Source organism: Cenococcum geophilum (assembly GCF_001692895.1).
Source record: "Cenococcum geophilum 1.58 unplaced genomic scaffold K441scaffold_21, whole genome shotgun sequence".
Classification (NCBI taxonomy): domain Eukaryota; kingdom Fungi; phylum Ascomycota; class Dothideomycetes; order Gloniales; family Gloniaceae; genus Cenococcum; species Cenococcum geophilum.
In genome coordinates, this window is record NW_027137579.1 from 316,754 (window position 1) to 324,010 (window position 7,257).

A 7,257-nucleotide genomic window follows, 5' to 3' on the forward strand; every position below is an offset into this window, starting at 1 on the left:
CCTTTTCTTTAGATTAGTCCTTAATACATTCTCTGTCTAGGACTAAGGTAGAGAACGTCCTCCCTTAAAGTTTCTGCCAAGTCGGCCTATTAGATGAGTTTAACTTATTAAGCTCGCCAAGCTCGCCACTTATATAGTCCTTCTTCGTTACGTAATCTTTAATAATCTCTAGGCTCTGCTCAATTCTCTTAACTGAAATTTAATGACATTAGTGCTAAAATCTCGAATTATCCCATTATTAGGAGACATGTACGGTCTATATTCTACGCAGATACCCTCTTTAATAAGGGTATCGGAATATACGAAGCTTAGAAAGGATCTAAGCCGTCGCTTAATAGAGAGAAATGTAACGAAGGCGAGCTTTAATAAGGCTTTAACAGCTATATGCTCTTAGTTAAAGATCAGCGTCGTATTTACTAGGAAAACTTAGACTTTAAGTAAATTGCTAAAGCTATTAGTTAATTCTCAAAGTTAAAAAGTGTAACCATCTTATAGGGAGGTTATTTCCGCCACGGCTAGAATAGTTAGTTTAAGCGTACGGCGTTTAAAGACGCATTAAAGACACCTTACTAACCCATTAATATACGACTGCTTAAAGCTTTCCTAAGCGGTCCTTTTATTAGGACGCTTAACTTAACAAAGTTTAAGGTGGGGCCTTATACTAGCAAACCATTACAAATATTAGAAAGCTTAGATATATAAACTAGGCTTATTTCTTACTTATAATTCTAGAGCTTATACTAGAGCTAGAGGATAAATAAGGCAGTAATATAATAAAATACTAAGATTTGCTAGCTACTAACGTGCTTAAGAAGTTTCTTAGTAAGCTTAAGAATCTCCATAAGTTAAGTATTAGTATCGATTTACCTTTAGAGGACGATAACATTATAGGTGCTAGTATTATATAGCCGGCTCTTAAAGAACTCACTCTAGGATGCCTTAACGCTACTAAAAAGAGCCTATTATCCTTTCTAGAATCCCTTACACTAACGCTTAGGTACCTTTAACTACGGCACTTTAGACTTCCCTTAGACTTCTAAATATCCCTTTTAGAAAAGGTATAAGATAAGAATCTACTGGCTAAGCTAGACAGGGTAAAGGTATGCGGAGTAACTATAGTAGGCTAAAGTGGGCACCCCAGATATAAGAATTAATTAATTACTATTTTAGAATATGCTACACTTAAGGAACTAAAGAGCAACTTAGTTACGGTTAAACTTAATAGGTGGCTAAGGAGTTAGATATCCGGAAATAGATATTCTCTAACGCTAGACAATATAAATATACAATATTAGATATAATCCTATTCTATTTATCTATATACTATATAATACTAGTTTTAAGGGTAATAAAATTATATTTAGCATTATACTATAGTATAGAACTATATTTATAAGAATTCCCCTATAGATTTACACAGTGGTGTTAAAGAATAATAAATACGAAAATATACCTATCTAAATACATATGGTGGTGGGATTGTATCTGTTTTTAGGGGTTGTTAGCCGCCGCTTTTAGCGGCGTTCTCATCTTGCTTAGACCCTATTACATCGCCGCTTTAAAGAAGCTCTATTTACTTAAGCACTTCTTATCCCTACCCTGTCTATTGTTCTGGAGGGGTTAAAAATAGGATATAAGCTTTAGCAAAGCTTATTAGCGCTTACGTTAATTTAACAATAGCACAGCCCATATAGAAAGGCCAGCGTCTATTTAAAGAAATAGCCTGCTTACCCTCTCCCCGCACTCTCTCCCTTTACTACCCTTATTCTAATTCCTCTCTCTTTCCCTTTACTATCCTTATTCTACTTCCTCTCTAGCAATTTAATCCTTATCTATAATGCTTACCTTACCTATTTAGCAAACTCGCCGTCGCTAGAATAGTAGTATACCTATTAAAGTAGCTGCTCCGGCTTATAGGACAGAGAGGAGAGGAGCACTCTACGCCGCCGCTGTTTATTAAAACTTAAATTTATAACTCTAAAGTCTAGACTCGGATATAGACACCGACCTAGATATATATATTCGTTTAGAAGATAGTATAGATTTAAATTCTAGAGAACTAGATATAGAATTAGATGCGGAGTTTAATATAGAGTTAGATGCGGGATTAGATATAAAATTGGACTCTAAAGCTAAGGAAATACTAAAAGACATTGCTAAATTAGAAGAGGAGGGACCTATAAAACTAAACCATACTTCTTATACCAAGAAACTATAGAAGAGGGAAGGCAAAATCTAGAAGATATAAATTATAAAAATTTCTGCTAACTTATTATTATACCCTCTAATTACTACAAACTAGGTACTGCCTAAAGATTAAAAAGAAAACCTAAAAAACCGCAGACGACTAGCTGCGTAAATGCGCCCTAATAGTGTTTAAAGTATATCTCCGTTAGCGGAAGAGACATTTTTAAATTAAAAAGGAGAGCTTAATGCGGAGCTATTAGAAACGAATTAGCATATACTATATAGACCTTACACGCCATAAGATAGACGGTAATATCCTTAATAATATTTATAATATAAGTTCCTACCCCTCCTTTAAGGTAGGCTAATAGCTATAGAAGTGGATTCTAAGCCTTAAGCTTAACAAGTTAGTAAAGGAAAAGTACGTTATATTCGTCTAAGACCTTTATACTATCCTTTACGCTCTTTAAATTAACAATACTAAGCCACTCTATGGCTTTATTTAAGTCTAAATTTCGCTTCTTCTCCTACTTAGCATAGCTATAGCTATAAGACTAGGCGCTCTAGTGGAAAGCGCTAGTGTTAAAGGCAGCAATAAAGCCGTCTGGTTTAAGAATATTAACATTATAGTTGTTCGCAGTAAGAAACACTCTAATAAGAGCACGGTTGTGGTAAATATAAACCTAGAATATATTAAGAATATAGAAAAAGATAGTAAACTATAAGCTTTATACTATATCTAAACAATATATCCTACTAACTGTAAATCTATAAAAAGAAATTTACCTTCCGTCTAGAAGACCTTCCTACATTCTATATTATTTCGCATATTTTAGCTATTAGCGTTAGTTAAAACGTATTCCGAAATAACTTTATAAGTATTTAAAACATCTTCAACCTTAAGGTACTGGCGCAGGACGAAGTACTAGATTAACTATTTTTCTGTAACGTCAGCTATATAACTAGGGGTGGCAATATTATAAAAGAAAAGGCCTTTCTATACGCTAAATACTATAATATATTTATACGCCTAGGGCTTATTGCTAGGGTTAAGAAGGCACTAGAGCTGTACTAGCTGCGACGGGCTTTAGGTAAAAACATTAACGGTAGAACTACTTAATAATTACCTCTAAACCTGGTTATATATTAATTATATAGATAGACGCTATTACTCCAAAAGAGCGGAACCAGACTATAGGCCATCTTAGTAGTACGTATAAGAGGTATTATATACTAACGCATATTGCACGCAATTACCAGAGTATCTATTTTAGAAGTCCTTTATAGGATCTCCTTATTAAATCTATCGCGAGAATGGGGCTGTTATGAAATCGACAAGCGCCTATAGAGCTCAATAATAACTAGCTAGAAGAAGTCCGTAATAACCCTAAGCTTAAAGCGCTTTATAATAAACGAAAAGAATATAAGAACCTTATCTATAATAAAGGCCTCTACCTCGTTACTAAGGTCAAAGGTACTAAATTATACTAGTAATATAAAGAGACTAAGCGGAATATTGGTATAACGTATTAAAGGTTACAGAGGGAACGATTAATAACTGCTATTCGCAAATTTTACGACTTAATCGACACGATTGAAATAGCCAGTTAGCTTAGTAGGAAGGGCCTAACTAAGGTATTAACACTGCTAAGGTAGGAATTTGAACTTCTAGAGCGGGCTACTATTACTAGAATACTCTTTACACCTTTTAAAAATAAAAAAGCCTAGGTTAAGTTCATCGAAAACCTAGCTTAACTATATTATTAAGAAGAAACAGCTTAACGTAAACCTTCAAAACGGAAGAAAATAGACTTCATTGTTTTTAAAAATAAGAAAATATCTTATATGCAAAAGCGAAAGAATATCAGTCTTAAAAGTACCTTAAATTACCAAACTCCTAATTATGCGTCCCTAAAGGAAGAGTCGCCGGATAATAAATATTGTGGGACTATTTAATAAGAGCTTGGCACTTTAGACGCCGCTAAAGCCAAGACTATTTAGTTATATCCTATAGAGCTTTCCTACCTAGTATACCTTATTTATATAGGCAATAACGAGTTCTTATACAAAAAACGGATGCGCTATATACCGCGAAAAGACGTCCTAAAGAAGTACGTGGAAACCCACTTTTAACTCCCTAAATATTAGAGAGAGTTTTAATATCGCCACCCTAAATATTCTATTAAGCTAAATAGCATAATATATTTTAAAAGATATATATCTAATACGTATAGAGTATCTTACTAATATACGCGGACTCCCCCTTTACTAGTATATATCGCAAGGGGAACGCATTGTTATTACTATCTCTATATTTAAGATAACAAGCGAAAAAAAAGGGAAGAAAAGAAGGGAAGAAGGAAGGTAGTAATAGGTAGCTCCTTCTCTCTTTAGTAATAGATTATATTATATTAAGAAGTTTTCCTTTAAAAAGAATTCTTAATTAGAAGGAGCAGTAAGGGAAGTAAGAGAGATAGGGGGTAACTTAGCCGCGAGAGTCTATAATAAGGTCCTCTTTATAGCGAAAGGCATTAGTATTACTACCTATTTACCGTCCATTTAGCATTTACTTGTCGCCTATAATAAGCAAACAGCTTATATATAACGTTTATTACTTATCTAGTTCTTTATAGAAATTTTAATTACTAGTAAGCTAGCAAACTTAAATATATATTAAAAAGAAAAGCGGATTTATAACGCAGCTAAAACTAGCCTTATAATTTAACATAAATATATACCGCCTAAATAAGCGGATCGCCTCTCTTACTCTTATCTACTTCGTATTCTAACGGCCTTAAACGCCTTATAGTTCTTATTCCAGGTTCTAGAATATCTTCCCCTTAGACTTTAAAGGTCCTATAGATCTCGCTTTACGCCTTTAGCTTATGCCACCTTGGCCTTACAGCCCTATATATACCAGCTTAAGGGATAGTCGCTTATAAATCGGCTTCCAGTTTTTGCACTTTAGAAATTCTGCATATAGTTACCTATCCTACATATTAGACGTATTAATTTGTTAATAGTAGCAATACTCTTATACTATTATAGGTATAATAAATATGCAAGAGGGTTTAAGTAGTAGAGAATAATATAATAAGACACAATCTATATATATATATAAAAGAAAAGGGATATAAATATAATTTTTTTTTTAAAAGAAAATAAAAGAAAGCAACATTCTAGGTAACTTAGACGGCTTAACAGATATAAGAAGATTAACCTAGGGTTTGCTAGAAAGCTATACACACAGTTTATAAAAATCCTATTTAGCTCTAGGTAATAGAAACTAGTCGACACTAATAGAGGAGTAAGATATTAATTAGAGGCTTAAACTAAGTAGGATAAAAAAAATCTAAAACTTAATAAAACTAGCTAGCAACTGTAATAATAGTATAGATTGCTATAATAAGAACGCCTTTAAGCCAGTCTATTTTAGTATTAGTTATAGTAGATTACCTATATAGAAAGAAAAACTTACTAGATTTGCTATCTTAGATAAAATAATTTACTAGGAGTATGGCAATAAACAAAATAGCGATTAGAAAGGTATTAAAATAAAGCGTTATATAATCCTGGCCTATAATCTAACTAAGTATAATAATAAATAGGAGAACTAAAAAAGTAATTTGTATACTAGATCTAATAGTAATATTAATTACTAGATTTATTTTATCCTTATAAGCTACTATAACCGCTATTATATACTTAGCAGCGTTCCTAATAATTAGGAGTAGAATAAGACTAACAAAAGTAGTAGAGATAGTGCCGCTTACCGTAATATTACTAATATTATTAACTATAAACTCGGAACAGAAGGCGACTAACGCGGTAGAGATTTTAAGGGTTATAATTACACCCCAGATCGTTAATTAGGGCTCCTTAATCTCGTTATTTTCCTTTTCTACATTTAAATCCTGCATAGGCTGTTCTTGGTTTACTCCGCCTCCAAATATAGCCGGCGCTCCAGCGCCGATCTATGCAATACTATAGAGAGGTATACCCTACTTATAGGAGGACCTACGCTTAGGAGCCCTTTAGCTTAGAGTATTATATATTTCGGTATATAACTTTAATTAAAATATAAGGTAGCAAACGTATATAATTAGGAGGATAACAGCTATTCTATAGGAAAGCTCTAGATTAAGTATAGAGCTATTAAGGCTTATAGCTGCGTGGGTTAGTACTTATTATAGGTCTAAAGCTATCATTAAACTTACTTAATAGCGTAGAGTAAAAGGCAGTTAGAATAATTAAACTGCTAATGCATAGAGCTAGAAGACTGGCTATAGTACCTACTACTATTATATTAAAATGTTATTCCACCCAGTTAATACCTCTAAAGAAGAAGTATATACTAAGGATAAGGAGTAAGTTTAAAAGCATACTACTAATTAAGGAAGTTTTAATAATAGTAATCTGGCCCTTAGTTAGGGCTAAGATAGAGACAATTAATTTAACAGCGTTTCTGCGCTAAATATTAAATAATATTAGAATAAATAAGAAGCGGAGAAACGTACCTAAAAGTTGCGTTTAAAAGACTACCTAATATATTACTAGCACGGAGCGTAATCTCTTTAATAGCGTAACTAAGCATTATAGTAAGCGGAATAATAGCAATAAAGTTAACAATAAATATAGTAATACTATTAACATAAAGATAATTGACTACGAAGCTGACGGGAACGGCAAAAAGAAGTATATTTATTTATAAGCTAAATAAGACGGCACGAACCTAATCCTTAGTAGGTATATTACGCTTTAAAGCTACTTTCAGCCTTTCCTCCTTAATTATTAGCTTAAAATATAAGGATCTTCGTAGGCCTATACCGGCCTCTTTATTAGGTCGTTTATTATTAGGCCTTATCTAAGCTGCTTAATAGGCTTTTAAGAGTGTTACTAGATTTAAATATACCATTATAAGCACGGGTTTTAATTTTTCCTAGAAAGAGCACAATGGAGAAGGGCGATTTTATAGTTTAGAGGGTACTTACATATAGCAAAGACTAAGAAGTTCAATAGTACTTAGGCTAATACTGACGCTTTAAATCTACAATAGTGCGTTTAGCTTTT